The sequence below is a fragment of the Anarhichas minor genome, unplaced genomic scaffold, assembly GCF_050575085.1.
Source record: "Anarhichas minor isolate MPS153535 unplaced genomic scaffold, ASM5057508v1 ptg000024l, whole genome shotgun sequence".
Lineage (NCBI taxonomy): Eukaryota > Metazoa > Chordata > Actinopteri > Perciformes > Anarhichadidae > Anarhichas > Anarhichas minor.
The window spans coordinates 9,668,767-9,692,457 of NW_027466470.1; the positions used below are offsets into that span (position 1 = coordinate 9,668,767).

The window sequence follows — 23,691 nt, forward strand, 5'->3', positions numbered from 1 at the left end:
AGAGCCCTCTAATGCCCCTGAAATATCTCCCCAGCAGAAATATGGTGGTTATTTACATTCTTATTGCCATAACACATTTACATCTTCAAGATATTAACAAGAACAAATGATTATAGCTGGATGTGTGTGTGTGTGTGTGTGTAAATGTATCATTATCATCCTCATCTTCTGACTTTGACTTAGTGGCAGATTACCAGCTGAACAGCCTCATCTGGTTAATGAGACCTTGAGAAGCAGGGGGAGAACGATACAAAGAGGGAAGGTGGGAAAGAGAGAGAAAAAAGTGTTGAAAAGAAAAGATGGCAAAAGAGATATAAAGATGCATGTGAGAGCCACCTCGGTGCCTCAGTGTTTGATGAAATGTTGAGCTAATGAGATCCTAGCGGTCTACACCAACACCAGCAGCAGCAGCATCCATCCATTCCTTCCATCTGCTCCACACCCCAACCTTTCCCCTCTCCCACCTGGCAGCACCTTGACAGCCAATCTGGCAGTAGAGCTGCAGCACCAGTGGAGCAGGTCAGAAATCCCATTTTCACCCAGGGGCTTTTAAGTGGCTCCACAGACGCTATTCTCTCTTCGTCTGTCTCACAGAGAATGTAAGTGGGCCTTGCCCAGAATTGGCCACTTCAGGGAGCTCGGTCAGGCTATTACCAAGAAATCGGCTGGATGGTCTGGACAATGCTCTCCATTTCAGCCGGAATTACGTGACCCACGCAATATGGTGGTTTGGTTTGAGGCGATTGAGACGACGCAAACTGTAGTTTACCTAAGAACTGGCTCAGAGAAACTCACAAATCCTAAAAAAAACCCCTCTACATTTCATTAAATTTCATTCAAATTTCATTTATCCTCGACAAAACTCCACTCAACGTGATTAATAGTTCATCATTCGAAACACATCTATCAGTGCGTTAGAAAGAACAAAGCCAGCGATTTCACACACACACAACGAAATACCTTTGATCATAATTAAAAGATCTGCTGCGTTTAAACTCCGGCTGCTGAGGTTCTTTAAAAGTGTACTCCATCAGCGTCCCGTTACATCATCTGATCAAAGCTGCAATCAGTAATGTAACCCAAGTGAATATCCAAACTAAATTATGTATCCCGATTAACACGAGGCTATGTTTCACTTACTGGAGGCATGAAAAGAGACCGAAGAAAGAAGAAAATCTGGAGAAAAAAAATGTAAATCTGCACCGACTTTTCCAAGAAGCCAATTTTATTATTCAGATCAAACGGAATAAAAAAAAAACATAAAATGAGCTTATTTCATTGTTCAATCAATTCACAATAAAACATGAGTCCCCGTTTCTTCTATAAACTGAGTAGTTTGGTCAACAATTGATTTAGAGTTATTCTCAAAAGGCTGATATGAATAAAAATGATATAAAGCAAGGTAGCTTTATCTATTATATGCCTCGATCGATCAAGATAGCCTCGCTAACACTATGTAGATGTGTGTGTATATATGCAATAAAGAACTGTACTTAAGTACAATTTTGAGCTCCTTGTTCTTTACTTGTGTATTTAAAATGCATGTTATTCAGACTTCATGTATTAGACAGCTATCGTTACTAGTTACTTTTCAGATAAAGATTTTCCATAAAAAAAAAAAAAAAATAAGGTTATGCAATACAAAATATTGTTAATTATTTAACCAGTGGTTCCCAAACCTTATGGATTGTGAGCCCATGTCCTGTTTCATGTGCGTCCAATATTTCACAACAAATGGGAAGGTAAGAAAAAAACCAAAGAAAAACAGATTTTTGTCGCTAACTTAGATTTTTCTTTCCTCTTCCTGAAATCGTCACACAAACACAAGTAGCTCCACCGAACCAGCTCAGCGATATTAAAGACATTTTGCATGGCCTTGTGAGCCGCTGCCGTCTGACCTAACTTTCAAACTGAGGCCTTTTAAAAAAGAGATAACTAATTCAGTGCCTATGCATGCAGGGCACGTTATGTGTATAAATACCCATATGTCAGCTGTATGTATAGTTTCTCACGTGAGACATGAGCATGTGCAGGCTTTGGAAATAAATTTCCCTCCAGGGACACAAAAAAGACGGTCCATCTATTATCTAATTGACTGAAGAGGTACAGAGAAGTTATTAAGATAATCTAAATAGATCTAACTATCAGAAAATAATGAAAATCTCCATCGCAGGTTCACATAAAAACTCCAAAATTCAATTTACTATCATGTCAAATAGAGAAAAGCAGTAAATCTGCACATTTGAGAAGCTAGAACTAACTTACTTATAAGCTCACAACAACATAGTTTTTCATTTCATAATGACATTTCCAGCCTAAGGGGTGACCTTGTCCCACTTGTGGCAAACACCGGGAGCCTGTCCTGGTTTCATTAGGCCCACCCATCCATCCACAGTGGCCTAGTAAAAGCTACAACACCACCAACATTCAGACACAGCCAGTCACATCTCTGCTCCGCGACAACCCAGACAGCCGGGGTCGCCCTCCTCCGTTTCCTCATTCTGGTCGGCATTCCGAACCCTCCTCTGCTTCTAGCGAGCCCGTCCTTCACAGGGGATGCATGACCCCTCACTGCCTGCCCACCGCTCAGCCTGCCAGACTTCCTGACCCGAGGAAAACATGGCTGTCAGAGCTGCGTGGATTAACCTTGAGAAAGATGGCGGAGGGGGATGTAAGTAAGAGGCAGCTCGAGTCTCAGACCACCTGGGGAGGCGGGATCCTTGAGAGCAGAGGGGGGGCGGGGTGGGTGGGGACCAAAGGCAGCGTTCTGGTGTTGATTCGAGCACTGATTGAACATGACGCTCGCCACTGAAAATGTGTTTCTCGTGTTCTGGACAAGCCTGGTGTTGTTGAGTGGCATTTGCAGGTCATGAAGAAGTGTGTGTAATCAAACAACAGTAATCAATACGACTCATATAATCACACATTATTACTGTGATTGTAGTTCGAAAAGATGGTGCTGTTCGGCCGGGCCTGATTGGCTTCGTAGTCAGTGCTCAGAGCCCTTCACTGCCCATGGGTAACACGGGCAATAATTGGTGGTTTAAACTCACATGGGTCTTAAGGGGGCATGAAATCAGCTTTAATTCCTCACCCGACTCCCCCCTCTCCATTCCCTGACTTAGCTCGGTCCCTTGAGGAAAAGACATACTCACACTGCAATGAACCGTTACGCCTGACGTGTGCCATACCCCCTCAGGGCGGAGAAATGCCATTCCAGTGTTATTGATTTTGTGTGGGTGAATGCAGTAGGACGGGGGGGGGGGGGAAATCGAGCGAGGGCTTAGTGAGGATGCTGGGTCTTCAAGGATGCGAAACAGAGGATATGGCCGGTAAATGTGCGGGCTGAGAGGCGGCAATCATGCAGCCCAGCAGGATGCTGTCTGGCTGTCTAGTATCGAGATACAACAACAGAACAGAACATTTTCAGCCTCCTCCGAGCCTCAGGCATGACCTTTAGACTCGCCAAAGACTCCTTTTGTTTTCTGTAGCCTCCTCAAAGAGAAGCCTTCCACACATGGTCACAGACAATGTTGGCTTGAAGCAAAAAACGCTCTTGTAAGTTCTTAAAAAAAGAAAAGGAGTAAATTCTGACCTCAAAATACATGCAAGTATCTTTTTTTATTGTACTTCACCCTGTTCATGTGTTGCTCACTGGACTATGATTGCAGCTTTTGCCCTCCATGGCCCATGGGTCACATTCTCCATTGGTGAGGAGAAACAAAGAGTTTTTATCAGAAAATAAACAAAGACACAGCTAATAGCAAAACAAAATGGTAGCACCACACTGCCAAAATATATGACGAAAGCAGTGTCAATTAACAAAAACACAAACTAACAAAAACTATCACTGAATATGTGAATATGTTTTTTTTCCATGACTGAGACGAGATGATGACGAGACCGACGTCATTAAACACTAACGGACTACGTATTATAAAATGCTGCGTCACATCAGGACCACGTCGGCAGCACACAAAGAGCAGCGAGGAGGACTCGGGTTAACTTACTCACTTCAGTTAAGTGATATCTTTAGACTAAACTGACATGTTCAATGTAATCTGATGACTAAAAAAAGACTAAAACAACCAATAGCATAAAAAAATCCTAGAACAAAATCAACATCAACAACGCGAAGAAGGACAGACTGGTGGGGGGAAATGGCACGAACACCCTCCTGTGTAAAGCCAGCTGTTTCTAACAGCGGGGTTAAGTTCAATTAAATCTCACTGCGGTGAATCTAGCGGATATTCACAATGCTAATCAGTAAATATGTCTGAAGAAAGGCCAAAAAATCTGTTAAAAAATAGGGAATAGGAAAATGCCCTAAAAAAACAAGTTAATTTCTTAAGTTGGTTGCTGCTGTGAGAGCCAAAATGTACAGTTTATGATGGGAGATGATGAAGAAGGAGAGGAAGAAGTGTGTGTGAGGGGAAGGGAGGTTGGAAGGATAAAGTCATTAAATAAGAGGGAGTGAAAGAGTGAATAAATGGAGAACTAACGAATAGAGAAACAAAATGGCCTTGAGAGCCGATAGCAGCACAGGAGGAGCGGGTGTGAGGGGCGGTACAAGTACAGTTACCAATTAGAGAAAATCTCAACAGCTGGAGGCAACAGCAGAGAGGGAGAAAAAGTGAATTCAGTTAAAGGCGCTCTATTTAGAGGAGACCTGCTTCTACTGTGCTGATGAGTACACACAGGCCGAGTGCTGCGGGGCAGAGTCGATGGAGGACGGGCTTATTTGGAGCGGTTTGTCCAGAATGCGCGTTTGACCGGTCATTAGAGAGCTGAGGTGGGGAGCGAGCGCTGCTGAGGCCTAATGAAGATGGGGAGGAAGAGGAGGAGGGAAGAGAAAGGGAGGGTGGATATCGAAACAGGGGCAATTAGGGATTCCAGCGATCAGCGGCGGTACTCCAGGTTGACAGCTCCCGCTGCTCTGACGCTCTGGTCTTAATTAGGGCAGAGTTTTCTGTGAGCACCTTGAAAAGAAGGCATCTTTGATGGAGGGCAATTATCTACTTAAAAATATAAAAAAATAGCATCTGGCCTAAAAAGAAACTACTGAAAGTTCATTGATGAAGGTAGCGGGTTTGGCTTTTTTTGGATAAATGACATGGTGATCTAGGGTGGGTACTGGCTGAAACAAGAGCCGATAACATCCAGAGCATTTGAAGAAGAGGACAGATTGTGGGCCGAGCTCTGATCCTCAAAGCAAGCGGGACTGTAAAGAGGGCTCTTCACTGTGTGTGTGTGTGTGTGTGTGTGTGTGCGTCAGAAAAAGAGAAATTCAATACAGACAGCGCTGCAGAGGAGAGATTTAATATGAGTCTGTGTGCACACGTTTGTGATCAAAGTAAAAGCGTACGGCTGTTGGAGAGGGATGCAACACTTAACAGGACATCAGGGTCTCTCTCTCACACACACACACACACATCTGGCACTATGACTGCACGCTTTTAAAAACAAAGTGCGATCAAACCCACAACCAGAAAAATGTAGTAATGACTCCCAAATGTAAGGGACAGTTCAGCAGTCCAGAGCCTCGTGCTGTTTTTGTTCATTTATAAAAAATAGAAAAGCAGATAGAGAACTTTTGTAGCCTGAGTGGGAGAACATTTTTTAATCAGGATAAAGTTTTAAAACAGTGTAAACAAAAACAGATACGATATAACCGCAGTGCAAACTAAATGTTACCCGGCGTCAATTAAACTGAATAAATTCAAAAATTGCCGGCCACTATTTAATTAGCAGACGAGACTTCCCACAGACTAATTGATGACGAGTCCTAAATCAATTTAACAAAAGCAACAGATCGTTTTAAAATTCATCTTGGAGAAGCAAACGACAACATTCGCTCTCATGAAGTGCCCTCAGCCAAAGATGACTGTTGGCTGTTGGATGACTGTCTTATCAGTTTAAAAAAAAAGGTGAAATCACACCAAGGATTCATATCACTTTGGTTTGGAAATGTTTCACACGTAGTTTTCTCACATGCATCGAGCCTGTAGAGGCAGCAAGAATAGACCGAAAGGAAGAGTGACGGTGTTAAGGACAGTAGAGCTTTAGGTCTGGGTACAAAAACTAGACTATTTGTTGTATTTCAAAATACTCAAAACAACCCGTGGTTACCTTTATAATTATTTCGAATGTAGCATTTTCTGATTAAGACATGTGGAATATACCGACATTATCCGGGGGTAAGGAGCATTCTTTAGACATGTCTACAGCTGCATCTGTAATATGTATTTCAAATCAGGGTTTTTAACCGCAGATTGCGACACACGGCCTCTTGCCGGTTAACGGTCAACTCTGTGCGTTGTAGAGAAACCCACTAGCCAACAGTTTGCTTGGCTGAGGTAGAGGTGCACCCCTTAGAGAAAATGACACATTTCTGGTCGGAAGGAGAAACACACCTTCTCTAATATTTGCATCTTTTCATGCAAAAATAAATCAGTTATACTTCTTGGCCTCTCAAATGATTCAAGTGAAACAATCAAAGAAGTCAACATGCTCACAACTTTCTACACATGCGACTTATGACGAGAGCTCACAAGAAGATGAAGCGGTCACAAGCAAAGACATGTAGGGAACCGCTGTTTTAGGATACGACATGCAGGCGGTCGACACAACGACAATACAGAAAAATCCAAGAACAGAAATTTTCTCCACAAAGTTGTAGCATCATTTCTGTGACAAGAAAACCACCGTGTAAAAACTTGTACTATATCGGGATGCATTTTATTATCCAGGTGTTGTGTGTGTCCACCCACACTAAATCCACAGCTTCGTTTCTGTCTCACACTCTACTCTGCTGCCCCAATCTAAAATGCCCTTGTATCTCAAACAGCAAACACCTCTGCAGATCATGAGATAGACAGACAGCCCGACTCTGCCCCGAAGGCAAGCCGCTGTGTCATTAAACCTCAACTCTCCTCACCACCTGCGCTGAGAAAGTGAAAAGAAGAACGCTGCACCTCGTTTCTTTCCCTCTCTTTTCTACCAGATACAATTTGAACCTCCACCCCCTCCTCGTCTTCCTCACCTCGCCTGGTGAGGTTGACCCAAGAGTAGAAACACTCGCAGCGAGTTTCTATTAGTATGAGCTGCTAGAGAGCGGACCCAGGCAGCCCGATATGTCAAGCCAGTGGGAGTGTGGAGACAATCGTGTTGCGCCTTGATACAGACCACACTCCTTTGCCTTAATTGGCTCCATATCAGCCTGCTAAGCCACTGGTGCAGACTGTACAATGGTGTAGCCACTGTTTGTCCCCATAACCTCCACCCAGATAGAGGAGGAGAGAGCTACAGCTGTGAGGACCACACACAGACACATCCGTGTAGGAATGATTGCCTTGGCATGAATACAAAACATGAGGTGCAATTTACCAGGCCAAAGAATCTCTCTCTCTCTGGGCTCTGAAATCTAGCAGGAGGTGGTGAGTGGAGAAGATGGAGGGAAAAAGCCAGGGGGAAATGACAGAAGGACATTAGGAAGAGAGAGGGAGGCAAAAAGACAGAGAGAGGGGAAGGATGTGACAGACAGACGGGCTGAGGAAGGGAGGAAAATGAAAGGCAATCTGATAGATGAAAAATAGGAGTAAGAAAAAAGAGTGGCTGTCAGAGAAAGAAGCACTTTGGAGACCGACAAAAGTAGGGCAGGGCCTTCAGAGAGACATAAGAGGGATTTCAGGGGCATTGAAGTCATGATATCCGATAAGGTCATTATGCGAAGCTGTGGTCTCGAAAACATCATTAAAACATCTGCAGGATTTCTCCTCCTGAGCGCTTCCAGACACCTGACGTCTGCATTTGAGGAAGATTTCACATTTTTCACAAGTCAACTCGTGGTGGCCTTGATCGTCACAGCGTTTTATTGATGTTCCCCTTATTCTCTGGGATCAGTTGTTGGGAATGATGGGTCATGGCGATCGCACGGGCGGAGCGATTAAACAGCTGACTGAATCGATAACGAGAAGATGTTCTTGTTAAGAGAAGTCTGGTGAGAGTAATGGCTCGGAGGACTGAGCACAAGGCGTGCGCCACTATTTCACGTTCACATCACGTCCAACCCTGCACTGCAAAAGTTCCTTTTTCGACACAAGATACAGCGAGTCGAAAATGAAACTGAAAGATAAAAGGTGCAGTATAATCCGAGCGTGAAGTGGAATATATGCACGGTGACGGACAGCGGGAGGAAATTTTAATATGGAACTCAGGCGAACTGTTAACTGTCAAACTGGAGATGACATGTTTGTTATTTGTGAACAAGGGCAAACAGGCAATTTCCACACCAACACAAGAAACTTCTTCTCCCAGACTGGAGACTGGCTGTTAAATCTTGGAGTGCGAGTGTAATAAATTCCGTTGAGATAAATCCCAAAGGAGCAATTACTGTTGTGTTCTATAATATACGCAATTTAACAACAAGCCAAAGAAAAACAAAAAGGAGACATCAATAATACATCGCCAAAAACTACAGTACCGATGCTCTGCTTCCCTCTGAAAACATTTTCAATGCTAAATATTCTAGTTGGAGCTTGTCCATTATGTGCTGGAACCGAGGATGATGAGTCAGTGACCAAAAAGTGTGTGTGTGTGTGTGTGTGTGTGTGTGTGTGTGTGTGTGTGTGTGTGTGTGTGTGTGAGAGAGAGTGTTTAAAACACCAGCTGCCAGTGACAACAATCTTCAAGAAGGAGAATCTCCTGGGATACCACAGATTTCATATTTGCAAGCAGGACACGTGAGAGAGTCTTCTAATCGCTTTGTGCTTGTGTCTATAGTATGTCAGTGGTGGAAAGTAACTCATTACATGTACTCAAGTACTGTACTTAAGTAGAGTTTTAAAGTACTTTGTACTACACTCTGTGACACTTCAGAGGGAATTATTGTATTTTTACTCCACATTTATCCGACAGCTGTAACCGTCACTTTCAGATCAGTTCCCCTTCGGATAATATTGCTAATAGAGCATACACTTGAACTGATATTAATTCATTTCGGTGGCTAACATATGTTTTGCTACCCCCATAATGCAGGTAATACACAGACTATAGATAAGTACCTCATACAACACCCGAACTCTCCCTTTAATCAAGCTCTATTTTTCCGCTTTTTCAATTCAGGTGAGGATATTCACGATTAACCTGTTAATAGAAATTCACCACGATCAACTTACTGCGAGTGTTTTATATCACGACATGCAATAACATCCTATATCGTGGCACTTTTCCGTGTTTCAGAGGTGAATTAGCGTTTCCACCTGTTTCTAGTGTGTCTACAACTTGCGCATTAAAAAGTTAAACTGAGTGGAAAAGCCATAGGTTGGGAACCGCTGGACTGAACTACCCAACTGTATTCAAAGTAGTTAAAACTAACTTCTCGTCCCCCAGCTACAACTAACATTCTGCTTACACATTGATGCATCTGGGTCAACAATCTCATAATGTCATACATAATAATACACCAGTCACATGGGGCCTTTTTCTGCAGAACCAGTGGTTTTACATTTTGTTCATAATTCCCATGTGCGTTTACTTACAGTAAGCAGAATTTTGATTGCTGATGGTTTTTTTCCGCTGCATTCCCAGAGACTCTGACTTTTAATAAGAGAACACTAATGAAATGAATCACATCGCTAATGTTTATTGCAGAGGTAATGCCTTTTCATTTCCTTAATGGGTGCGCACCTGAGATGTGATAATAACCGAACTGGTGAACGGGAACATTCAAAATGATCATTACATTCACACAGGTTTATCTTCACAATGAGAGAGATAATTCCTCGCATCAGTAAATGGCTGTTTGGAGGTTGTCTTCTCGTTTTTTTTCACCAAGATGATGAGCCTCCCTCACAAACAGCGGGCTCTTTAGTCTAATCCTGGGTGTATTCTGCCGAGCAGGAATGCATAAAAACACAGACGTGATGTGCGCATGCATGCCAACAGCCTTCCGTCGCAGAGCCGCTCTCACAACGTTTTATCTCCCAATGAGCGCCGATCGGCCTTTTTACTGCACACTGAAGGTAAGGTGAGCGATGCGCAATACTTAGACAATTTTCTTCAGTAAAAGTACCAAAATAACAATAGAAAAGTCTTGCATTTAAAAGTCAAGCAAAAGAGGTATTATCAGCAAAATGCACTAAAGTATCAAAGTAAACGTGCTCATTTTGCGGAAATATATCCTGTTGGCTATTAAAGGATGTACTGATACCGATCAATGTTTAAGCAGCATTTTGCAGCATCGTATCGACGGAGGTGAAACTATTACTTGATATAACATTAAGTCGTTTAATCTAGTGGTTCCCAACATGGCTTCTGGGCCAAAATAAATTTAAAGGTGTGAATAATTAAGTAGAAAAGAAGAAAAGTTCAGGTTCACAAATCTTTAACCCTTAGTGAGATATTAAATACTATTTCTTTGTTGATCTTCAAACAAATAACTCAATGTGAGAAGAGGGAAATAACTCTTTAGTGGACCCAGATAGAGACAGGGAAATACTGGTTTAATCTATACACCGCATTGTATTTTATACACATATCTCATTTTTTATCTCAAAAGCAACTGTGCTACACCTGTCAGATAAATGTAGGGAAGTAGAAGTTTAAAGTAGCACGAAATGAAAACACTCAATTTACCCGTCGGCTCTGCGGCTGAAGTTTGTTAGAAGCATTAAAACCGATATTGACGCCTTTGCAGCTGATAACTTTGCTCTCGGTTATTAGCTGAGCATCTGATGCTATCATTATCATCAAGGCTTTCATTGCATTATTAACAAGATGATGATGGAGGACGGAATTAACGCTGCGATTACGAGCCGAGGAAATGGAGTCATCTTCGGCTCATAAATAGAGAAATACTCTTTTGCATTTCTGGAATGAGCCCCTGCATCTGTTAATTTCTGTTCACATCATTAACTTCAGACAGATGTCTTTAGATCATTGTTCTTCAAATTCTCTTTTATTCCAAAACTTTTCTTCCCAGCTCAGTGTTAAGTTTTGAAGCCTAACTTTGTCGAGTTTACAGTGATGCGGAGGAAATGAAAGAGCGCTTCGATTGAAACAACCGAGTGATGACAAGCGTTGAAGCAACTTCACTCATAGTTCCTTTTGTTCATCTCGATATATAACTGCAGTTTGAGAAGAGGCAGAAGTTTCAAAGGAGTTCCTCCGTGAATAAAGAGTGAATCCCTGATGGCAAGATAAGTACGATAATCAAGTGCTGTTCCAAAAGTTTTTATCAGATTGCTTTGGCAAACAATGAATTTATTTCATGTCATTACAAAGAAGTTCCAGCAACCTGCCTCCTGGCTCATAATGAACACGAATCACACTCGATATTGAGCTTATTATCTCAAAGAATTCATTCTACAAAGAAGTGTGGGGCTCTATTTGATTTATTTATAGTTATTTTTTCAGTGCAGGTTAATTATGCTTTGCAGAAACAAACCAGAAGACAGAACAAGGACTCACCAACGATATATTTATAGATGTAGCCTATAATAACAAACAACTGTAATGAAGTATTTTTTTAGGTATTGTATGTGTCCTCTGACTGTAAAGTATTTAAATTCATCTCTAATCTTTTTATAGAACAACAAGGAAGCATTGGAAAAGACTGCAATGAGTTTATCCATATTTGACTATGTTTTGTCGATGCAACGTTGATTTTTGCAGTTTTAGACGTCTTGTGGCTGAAACTTTAAACGGAATACTTTTTTTATTTTTATATTTAAGGCGTCCCTGGCTCCATATATACACAAGTCCCATTCATTATTCCCATGAACAATGTTACGTGATTCACAGCTCATACGGCTTTGAATTGATATAAAATTCTTCTCGTCCGATCAAAACGAACAACTGCGTAACAAAATATCTTTGATAAAAAGTCGAAGGCACGAGCCTGTGTGCATATAATCATCAGGGGAGACGTTGAATACGACTCTGAAGTTGTTAAGAAGCATCTAAAAGACAGAATTTTAAACTGTGTGCAGCCGACAGCGAGGGAAAGCTAAGGAACATGATGTTGAAGATTAAATCAACTTTTGGGTCACTTTTAAACGAATTCAACAACTAGGAGCGTTTTGAAATTGCTCGCGCTCCGATTCACGCCTCTAACTTGCTTCTTCTCCATGGCAACGGCAGCCGAGGCTTATGGTCATCGTAGCATTTGGACCCATCTGTCTGCTAGATTAACCAGGAGTTACAATGAGGGTATTGTTGGAAGACACACGTTTCCCACAATTTCACATTTTTTTAGCTGCAAGAAATGAGGAGCTCTTTTGATGAGATTGAGTTGAGCCGTTGAGGGTTACTCCACCTCAACTACACCCTGTGCCTTCCCGCCTAAAATCAATTTAGGCGTACTGACAATCATGGAAACTTCCACCGTCGACCTACATGTCACTGTGACCCACTTGCTACAGAGGCTCGTCCGAGATCTCAATGAAGTTACAATCTGAGGCGAATGTTTACAAACCTCCTCAATTCTCCAGGAAGATGGGGGTGAGAGAGGTGCTGCCGTCTCTGCAGGCGGAAATACACTTTCTGAAACAAACAAACCAACAATCACACTGTTTCCAGTGACTGACACGGTGTGAACAAGTGTGGAAAGCTGTATGGACCAATTCTATCCTCCACACTCCTCAAATTACGACTTCCCTCTACGTTCGCTGCAGACGCACACAAACAACTCTGCTGTGGCGGCAGTGGAGACAGCAGGCTATCAGAGAAGAGACAGAGCAACCAGGACAGATTACTGCAGACTCACCTCAGCTCCATGTTTATCAATTACATTCATATTTATGAACCTAGTCTTCATTACACTTGACAGAGTGTAGACAGAGATGGCTCTGTCTACATTCACATAAAGTCCATACTTATTAAACCATTCAGTGAGCCCTCATGCATCTGCATTTGCTTCTACACTCATTTATTCAGATTTCCTCTTCTCATTTGTTCCCCGTTTGGATGTATATTTTGACTTTCCCAGCGCAGGAGACGACACATCATATGAAATTGCTCTGCGAGAGTATGGGGTATCTACAGTACCTGTTTTACACTACAGAGACCTGGGGTCCAATGAAGCACCCTGCTGTTGATATAACCTGAATTAATGTGGAGTCCCTCAAGCAGAGAGAGAAAGGAAGAGGAGGCGGAAGCAGCTCCTTATAATGTCCAGGAAAAAATGCTTACTCCTCAACACCAGTGGAGGTGTAATCAGTCGGCTCGTCAGTGACAGCGGGAGACCAGAGAATCTTCGATGAACAACCATGACACGGTCATCTCGTCATGGGATACACATCAAAAGTGCGCTCTGTAATTGGGACTTTTTCGACATCTCGGTGCAAGCAACGATTTAATGTCAAATCAGTACAGTAGAGATTTCTTCTACATCTTTCAATCAGTAATTTCTCGTTTACAAGAAAACATTGCCAACTTTAACTCAGCTCATCATTTGCTCTTATACATTTGCTCAAGCAGCTCATTGTGTTGGCAAACCCCAGGCCTCTGTAATTAATAACCTTGGTATCCAGTATGTTAGTTTAGAAACACGTTGGTATCCAATAGGTTTCTAATCTGGGGGGGTTGGGGGACGCTCAGGGCATATAGAAGGAGATTATGCCCAAATGTAAATTACAGTTTGATCATTCCTAACTCCCACCTTGCAAGACATGCTCATTAATCACGTCTAAAGAGCGGAGTGATGTAGATCTGTGGAGCAAGGAGAAGGAGAAGCAAAGAAATTTGGTTTTATTGCGATGCCTCCTGCCAGCCGTCGCTTTGCATCAACGATGCGGATGCCGGCGGCGCCTCATCATCCATCTCCGGATGTTGTGCCAAAAGGTATCATCCATTTATCATAGTTCAACCTTTTCAGATCCTTCACAGGTCTCTCGGGGGCCATACAATAAGAGTGCCCGGCAGGCTACATCTTACCGAGCACCAAAGGTTAAAACATGCAGAGGCATGAAATCACCATTCAGCTCATGACACACGTCTCAAGAAATCTCCCTCCACTTCCTTTATGTCGAAAATGTATGACTTCACCAGTGATTCCCTAACCTAACCAAAGAATGCCAAAAGGCACCGAGTGTGAGATTGCTCCATTGAGGGAATGCTTATCGAGAGGCAGCGCCCTCCTCCCCCATCCCACTCTTCATCCATAATTGCTTTCCAGGCCTGCGTTGGAAAGTGCCTGAAGCTGTGTTATGTTTGGCGGGAGCAGAATGCACTGGAGATAAGTTGAAATCCAAGACTATGCCCCAATTGGGACCACTGTGGCATAACGAAACCACTATTCTCATCTCTTAGTCGAAACGGAGCATTTCCAGTTTTCTAACAAGGCCTCTGCATAAAAATAGTGGTTATCTAGAGCTAATGTGAGGCGAAGTTTGCTTTGTAATTTAAAACTCCAAATGGTAAAAAAACACAAAGGCAGACCTCACTCACACACACATAAGTTTATGCACAGACACGTACAGCGACCTGCAGACCTCACAAACCAGTGCTGGAACTAAACTTAGTACAATTACTCAAGTACTGTACTTAAGCACAAATACAAAGTACTTTGTTTATTATTTCTACTATGCTTTCTTTTACTTCTACTCCATTAACTCTCACAAGGCACATTTTTTACTTCACTACATTTATCTGACAGCTTTTTAGATTACAGTTTTCCATCCATTGAAACCCACATACGCATCTCCAGATGTGTTGAAGAAAATTCTCCTTCATCTTAATCTAAAGGAACTATTTAAAAAATGATGCTGATAATACTTAGACTTTCACTTCAGTTTTTTTTTACTTTTAGTGGAGTATTTCACAGTGTCGTGTTCGTAAGATTACTTAAATAAAAGATCTGAATATTTCTTCCACCACTGTCAAACAGTTACGAAGTCTTTGGCCATAACAGCCTAATTGGGGAATTGTTTTGTCTCGCTATCCAGCTGGCTGATTGCAAAGCAAAATCCTAATTAACGGTGAAAAATGGCTTTGTTGCTCAGAGAAAAGTCGTAGAAGATGTGGCTGTCTGAGATGAAACATTAAACTTCTGACTTCTCCAGCTGTCAGTGAAGCTGTGGTTTGGAGAGGGATGACTCGTCATGTCTTCTTGGCAAAGATGGCTTTGTTCTGCTTGTCTTATGCCTTCAAGCAGAGTGTACCTAGTCAGAGCCCAGATACGTCTCAAACCATCTCTGTCCAGTGTTCTCCATCTTTAACAATCTATTTTGTAAATTTCTTGTGTCATCTCAGGGGGATTGTCTGCAGCTGCACAACAGCTTCAGGCAGTTTGGCTCAGTCGGTTCACCACTTTGATCCAGACTGAAATTATCTCCTTTCAACTATCGGATGATTGCCATGAAATTTGGGACAAACATTTATGGTTTCTGAAGGATGAATCACACAAACTTTGGTGAACATCCAACTTTTTAAACAAGAGCTGCAAGCACGTCAACATTTTCACTTATTCAGTGAAATATCTCCACATGTACCGAATGAATTGGCACAAAGTTGTGTTCCAACATTAACACTCCTCAGAGGATGAATCCTCAAGACATTAGTGATCAGCTGACTTTCCACCATGTGCCATAATCAGTTCAACGTTACCATCTTTCAAATACTTTTCTTTACAACCAAATATCTTCAAAACAAATGAGATTTCAGTTTCGCCAACTCGCTAAACAAAGATGATGATCATGGCAAATACTACCTGCTATACATGAGCGTCATCAAAAACTGAATTGTCATTATGCAAGCACAACTAAATTGAAGTTGCGTCAACCTGAAATGGTGCCTTACATTAAAAGACTTCACACATATTTACAAGGGTAATGATACAAGACGAATATCAGAAATAGAAAGTAGAGAATCTAGGCAATTTAACAAAAATTACTTGTGTGCAAAATATCAGCAGCTGCAGCAAAAGTCCTGTAAAGGTGCAGTGTGACAGATATGGAGCGTATTGGGTGATGATTGACATGTTAAACTGTCATTGCGGAAAAGGAATGCATGGAATAAAAAGTTAAATCTCTCGTTCTGCTTCATCAGTGTATATCTTTTTATTCTCTTTTAACCATCCCTTGTTAATCCGACAATGTTGGAGTGCAATGCTAAATCTGTGGAGTGCTCTTTGTCTTGTTTGTTAAAAGTGCATAATACAAGATTGGGAGCATTTTACTGCCTTTCATCATGGCCGGTGGCTCGTAGCTAATGGTGCTAACAGCACAGTACAAACAACGGAAAACGTGCTGACAGAGCAAACGGTGTTTATCTGAGGAGGAACCGGAGGGTAGTACGCTTCTGCGACACCGCTGTCGGTTGGGCTGGTGTTATCAGCTGTAACCACCGTATGAGAGCAGTGCAGGGCGGAGGTCGTGAGCTAACCAGTGGGGCACCCTCACGTGCACTAATAGTACCAACAGCATGCACGGCCAGCCTGGCAACAAAACAATAAAGAATCAAGCCCAGAGAAGCTCCAATAACAACACACACGGAGGAAGAGCGACATCATTACTCCACTATGTCTACACATAGCAAACAGTTGTTTGCTGCTTTATCAACGCTCCCAATGTCGTATATATTTCTCCTTTTTGGAAACCAAATGTTCGAACTTAAATCATATGGAAATATCTTGCGTCTTGTTAGACGCGTCAAGTCAGCCAAGTTCATGGCTCTCCAGCGTGACATTGGAGTTTGATCAAACTCCCCTCGTCTGCATCAAACCCTCCATTAGTTTGCCTCCACCTGTCTCGCATGATATCAGTTAGGCATCTGCGTGATAGCGGTGTCAGAGAGGCAATCAGAGGGAGATGGTTACGCCACCTCTTCATTCTATCTCCACAGAGAGGCGGATGAGAGTTATTTCCTGTCCTCCTCACTGAGAAAATAAAACTATGGATCCTGCTATAAGAAAGGAAACCCCATGGGATTTAACTCTATCTTCCACTTTCATAGTCTGCCTCCTTCAATCTCTTGTCTCATTCTCGCAGGATGAACCTTTCCCGGGTCCTGTATTCTCTTTTATCATTCTCTCCATCCTTACCCTTTCCTGGTTTTATCCTCTTCTCTCATTCTCTTTGCCTCACTCTTCAAGAGTTCCTTTCCCTTTTCATCTCCTTCCCCAAGTTTCTTTCTTTGCTAGCTTATCTCATCCCTCCTCCTACAGTCTTCACAGTACATGTCCAGGCCAACAAATGCTGCTGCATAACTAGAAATAAATTACCCTTCATTCTGACCCAAATCAAACATGTTGCATCGAAAATACTTGGTAAACAGGATTTAAGAGGCATAAATAATGTCTAACATGCAAAAAAAAAAAAAACCTTTCAGTTCATAACCCGATGAGGAGAAAAAGAAAATGTTGCAAATGCTTCAGCATCTTGGCCAAAAGTCAGCAAAAAACTTAAAGGCTTCAAAATGTTTTTTTGGGTTGTGGTGAGTTTAATGCTCTGGAGGAAGATAAAGTAAAGCGGTCAAAGGCTGACTGGCACTGAACCCTGCACGCCAGCCAGCTGATATCTTGGAAAGATCAATATGGCAGAGAGGGCAGCAGGCAAAGATGAAGAAGACAAATGTTCCTGTCAGAGGACTTTTTTTTCCCAAGCGCCAATCATTCAGCACTGCAGGAGAAGGAATGCGAGGCGAGGCCGATCACTTTCTCACCTCTCCATATGTACTGAGAAAGTTCATCCATGTTGTCAGACACAACGCCTCAGAAAACTGAATGCAAAGTATTTGAAGGTTGGACTGCATTATGCACTTCCACATGCCATAGTCACAAAGTGCATTCGAATCATAAAGTATTGATTGCAGCTTGCGGAGGCTGAATGTCAAGGGTGACAAAATAGCAGGTTTGAAGAAGCATAAATGATGTTCAGTGGAGCCGTGGCCCTAATTGATGTCCCTTGTCGCTAAAATGTCAATAAGTTTATTGCCAAGAGAAAAAATAAATTGGTGGTTTACTCACGGTGCTCGGCTGCTCCCGTCAGAGGGGGGGGGGAATCAATTCTCATCCGAAGCTGGGTTTACCGACGCATTACAGACAAATCCTCATCAAATCAAAACGTACACCGTCACTGAATATTGGCATTTCAGGCAGTGAGAAAACAGATGCTGCTGCGTGCCCCGTCAGCGGTCTTGAAATATGAACGACTCGTTTCCAAATCGATTTGTGCGCAGATCAAATTGTGACAGAACTGCGAGACTTGGCTGAGCAATAATTCAGATTCTAAGACCAGAAGCTGAAACAGCCTCTGGCATATTGACCGCAACAAATATTAAACTCTATTCAATGTTGTGTCTCACACCGAGTCCATCGTCCACATGCCACTCATAACCAGAGTCACAACATTAACATTTTACATTCTTCAAAGAAAAATGTAGTTGTAACCAAATACCAACACAATTACTGAGATCTCGAGACAGCAACCGTACTACCCACCAGTCCATTACTCTTAAATTAACTTATACTGCATTGGATGTCTGCACAAGGACGTCTGCACAATGTTCACACAGCATGGTTGGCACAGTGATTTATGTCAAGACCCTCGCGGTCGTGCGGACACAGAAAGCATCATTTGAACTATTCTAACCTTCACAGCTACTTGTCGAACCCAAACCCATTTCAGGGCGCTCTGGTTGCCGAGGGGATAAGGTACGAACCATGAACGACGACAGCGTCCCAGCTGGGGAGCTTTGCTGCATGTCATTCCTCGTCTCTCCCCCCCCCCAGTGTATCTATCTGCTGTCTCTGTAAGATATAAAATACCTTGAAAATGAAACGAAAACTAAATTTCCAAAAGCATCGTCACTTTCAAGGTCTAAAAGTCTACTTTTAGATAGATATACACAGATTAAAGTGAAACATTGAATCAAAATGTCTGCAAAATCTATGTAATAAATGCAAAACGGCAGATTTGGCTATAATGTGACTCATTTTCGAACGGCTTGTGCTGATGCCCTTCAGTGGCATGCCCAAATCCCCTGAGTGCAGCTTTAAAATGATGTTGAAATGCCAAACTAATGCTCAACTTCATTAAATCGTATAAAAAATACGATGAAGAACGTGTGTGTGTGTGTGTATATATATATATATATATATATATATATATATACACATATATATATATATATATATATATATACACATATATATATATATACACACCAGTTAGTTATTAGTTACAAGTACATGGTGCCATACATAAAGTGAGCTGTGAGTCCACAGTTGCACATCACCAGCAGCAGAGCAGAGACTCAAAATTGAAACTTAAGTGGACAGACGAACAGCATTTCTCCTGAGAAAACTGCCAGCTGAACTTCTCACAGTCATCAACATTCGAGGTTTCCACGCTTGCCAGTTCCTTCACCAACGAGATTTATTTTAATGAATAATAGTTCCACCTTCTGTTGCCAAACTGCATTACTTTGTCACAAGATTAAGTGACTCTTCAAAGCACCTGGTGTTTAATTTAAATTTATTTCCCAACCAGGCTACTTTTTCTGATGTTCACAAACAATATGCTTACTTCTGGTAAATACTGTACGTGTTCATGCTGCTTATTCGTCTCTTCCACGCATCAACAGCCTCTTGAGCGGGGAGGAGGCTGTCAAATTACTCATACGCAAATCAACCTTTGACATAATCTGATGATTTAAAGCATGCTTTCAGCAGCCAACATATACTTTTCTTGAAAAATAGATGGCAGCGCCAATTAGCCCTGTCATTCAAAGTGTTATCAGTCCTGCCATAGATGGACACAGGCCCAGAGGCCCCCTGACCTCGGGCTCCTGGGCCTCAGGTTGAAGTAATTGTTAACATTTCTTGGCAAAAACTCAATGAAATGACAACAAAGAGATGCCAAACTAAAGAGAGAAGCAAAACAAGTAGAAATATTAGTAAATTGACTACAAAGAGACACAAAATGCATACAGCGATGCAAAACAACTTTAACTTTACCCTCTTTAAGACTGGCCCTATTTTTAGGCCTCTGGTCGAAAATTGCATACCCATACTAAAGAGAGTGTATTTCTGCAACTACAAGGTCTATTTTAATAATTTTTTGATTGTATAATACAGGTAACACTTGGAAGATGTGCTGATATGTGTAAATATTGTGTATATGTTACTGGTTAATAACATATTTTCACATATGGCACAGCTCAAATTGAAAAAGTTGCAGTTTCGCCTGAAAAAAAGCACTTGTGTCTAAAATATTACTTGAAATAAGGCCTAAAAATGTTAATGGCATAGCCAAAGTCATAGCACAACAGGTTTTACAGTCTCTAAACTGATTTGACTTTGATTGAGTAAAGCAGGCCAGCATAAACCAAGCAAAGACATGCAAAATTCTCATTTTTGGAAGCAGCAGTTGCATTGCCGTATTCTAATTGTATATACTATATAACGAAATATTATATATATTCACTTTTCTTATCACTGAGTGTTCAATAATCCTAATAAATCAGTTTGATACCATTTTGAATAATTTTGAGCAGTTATGATGTGTCATATCTGTCATTCATAACAATAACTGGCTCATAATGTGTGTCTATGTGACACTGGTAAGGCCTGTGATCGGCCGATTTACAAGTGTGAGACCATTTTAGATGTGGGATAGTCCAACGGGAGCCATGCGGGGGTGTTTGAGAATCTCCGTTTCTCTTTACTGACTAAAAATCGCAAAATGCAGGGCAAACCCCCCTCTCTACATGGATTGGTCCACCTCACAGAATCGGCTGCCATTTTGCCATTCATTCCGCCTGCGCATTGATACCAGTCACAGTCATGCAACACAGGATGGAGGACACATGAGCGTCGAAATCCGTTGGAATAAATCCATTTTACATCGCCAAAACCGTCAAAACGTAAGTTTTTTTTACCCAATTTATTTTCTCGTGACCAGTGGCTGATGTTGGCATGTATACCCATAACCTTTGAACGGTTTGAAAGAGAGTAATTTCGACGCCGCTGCTCGTTTCCGGGTCGAATCACGAGCCTGCTAGATGTGCTCATCCGCCATGTGCGATCCGTGCTTCGTGATGAGAGATCATACAAAGAGCACAGTTCGTCGATTTTTGGCCAAAATTGTGGCAAATCTTCTAGATATCTTCCAGATATGATCTTAGTTCATGTATAATTGTGTTTTGCAGTGTGTAAAATGGCTCCCATGGTTGTTTCGCCCAGAATCTCTTTGTTACACAGGTATTATTTTTTTATTATTTTATTCCTTTCGCAAAAGTGAATTGTACACATGTACACCACCCCCCCGCCCCCCTCTAGCCCCCTTTAAAGGGGGCTCTCGTGTACAAGAAGAATCAAAAACAGATCCAGAAAGATGTAAAACGACTCCAAGAAAAACTAAATTGCTACCAGTCACAAAATGACAACAGTGACGCACAACAACTACAAAGAGACACAGAAGACTACAGAGTGATGCAAAACGACTCCAACCAAAAGATACAAAACGACTATAAAGAAAAAAAACTAAATAGAGATGCCAAAATGACGACAGTGAAGCAAAACGACGACAAAGAGACACATTACTAGAGATGCAAAACAAACCCAGAGAGATGCAAAAGGACAATGAAGTAACACAAAACGACAACAAAGACACTCAAAAAGACTACAGAGATGCAAAGGAACTCTAAAGAAATGCTAAATGGTACCAGAGAGATGCAAAACAAGTACAAACATACATAAATAGACTACAAAGAGCCACACAAAACTACAAGAAAAGAGACAAGAATCTGATTCATGTCACATCTCTTTCAGCTGGGGCTCATTGTCTCATAATCTGTCTATGAATCTGCCCAAAACTGTCCATTTCTTTAAACCTTAAACGTCTTAAATCCAATGATTGGAGAACTGTTGCATCCATCATTTGGCTCAGTGGGGCAGACCGCTACACAAGCCGCCCAACAGCCCATCAACCAAAGTGCCTGCAGAGAAGCACGCCATCTTGTATGTTGCCTAAAAAAAAAAAAAAAAAAAAAAAAGCCTTTACTTGCAGCACCTTCCCTCCCCAATACTCGCATCGATTGTTTTCTCCTGGCTTAGTGAATAGATGACAGTCGATACACCCCTGCTGTGACGTCAGGGTTCACCTCGCTGCAGGTCTCCTGGGCTTACCAATTAGAGCGCAAGAATGCAGCCAGGGATTTCATTTGTAGCCTAAGCTGTTATTAGTAACGACAGGTGGGTATTGAGTGTGGCGCAACGCTGTGCTGGAGAAAATTGTGATAAATGACAGAGGGGTGAGACTCTCTCACTAAAGAGCTGTGCGGATAGATGACTGCTGGTCATTAGACAGGAGAGGCGTGTGTGTGTGTGTGTGTGGGGGGGGGGGGGGGGGGGGGGGGGGGGGGTTAGGAAGAGAAAGTGAAGATGCGCTGCACAAATGAGTATCTAAAGGGGGGGGGGGGGGGGGGTAAAACTGGCTTTACTTTGGTGCCAGCTCTGCAGCGAATTAGACAAGCATTTGCAGCCATTCACCCGCCTCCCCTCTGCATTATGGGAGACGCACACGAACACATCTGTTTACCTTATGGTCGATGATGCCACTGTACCCCTGGAGGACCGGGGGGTGAGGCTTGGCCACCTTGACTGGGGCTTCAGTGGGCCGCCGCAGCTGTTCATGCTGTCGGACGTGCGTGTCGTTAGCGTCCCTGGAAGCGCCGTTGAAGCTGCCGTTGTACACGAGGAACAAGCTTGCGCACAGGAGGAGCACGAGGAGCACGGATATCCCATGGCGCTGACAGAAAGACACAAACAGAATTATTCCTGATGCAGAGGACTGAGTTCGGGCTGCACCTACAGGCAGCCTGCACCACCGTCGTTTTGTCAACAGCACCCCAACTTCCTGGAAGTCATGTCACGTGCGCCCAAGACTTAAAAAAAACAAAAAACGCTGTTATCGACTTAATGTAAGGGCGCAGGCTGAATCGTGCCATCGACAACATGGCAGCAGGTTGTTAGTGGTAATCTTTACTTAGTTTGCATGCATACATTGTAATGCTCAGGTCCGTACAGGAGCACATCTGCACGGTGACAATACACGATAAAGTAAAGTTCATGTCAATATATTGACCTCGTAAGTGAAAAGGTGCATCAAATCAGTTTGAGCTTCCAGGTTATGAATCACTACTAAATCACAGATGCACAAGATAAGCAGCTATAGTGACACTTTTGTCTTTTGTTTGAACTGTGTGCATCAATTTTTTTTTTTAAATCTATTTCGCAACATGCAATAATACAAGAAATATTAAAGCAAAAAAACAAACATAATGCACTTTTTTTTGATTTATGCAACTGCAGTAAGCGCAGGAAAAGCAAACACAGGGCGCGCTGTGCTCCATGCTGTTGTTTATTATAAGAAAAAGCCGGAGCTTAGAGCCAAACAGAGCGCCCAGCTGGATGTCCATTGTTCAGATCCTAATCTTTTGATCCGACACAGCGCACACAGCAGCGTTACGGCGAGTGGAGTGCACTTAACTGAACATTGCTGTATGTTAAAAGCGAATACAAAGAACGGCATATAGTGCTGCACGGCATAAACCTTTACCATAGGTGTCTTCATTTTGCAGCGCGCTGTCTTATCGCTGCGGCTCAGTGCGTCCGACTCCACTTTCTCTCATCGTCCAGCGGCATCTGCTCGCATCCCGGATCCACTCCGTCCGCGCTCAGCCAGTCTG

The 23,691-nt window shown here is 42.4% G+C and overlaps 1 protein-coding gene across 1 annotated transcript in view; it reads right to left on the bottom strand.

Annotated features, from left to right (window-relative positions):
- Positions 1-22,675, bottom strand: part of st6galnac5a (ST6 (alpha-N-acetyl-neuraminyl-2,3-beta-galactosyl-1,3)-N-acetylgalactosaminide alpha-2,6-sialyltransferase 5a) — a 36,814-nt gene extending 14,139 nt beyond the window's left edge. The window contains exon 1 of the mRNA XM_076098406.1: positions 22,542-22,675. The gene's annotated coding sequence lies outside the window, so the exon portion shown is untranslated. The remainder of the gene's footprint in view (positions 1-22,541) is intronic.
- Between the last annotated feature and the right edge of the window lie 1,016 nt (positions 22,676-23,691).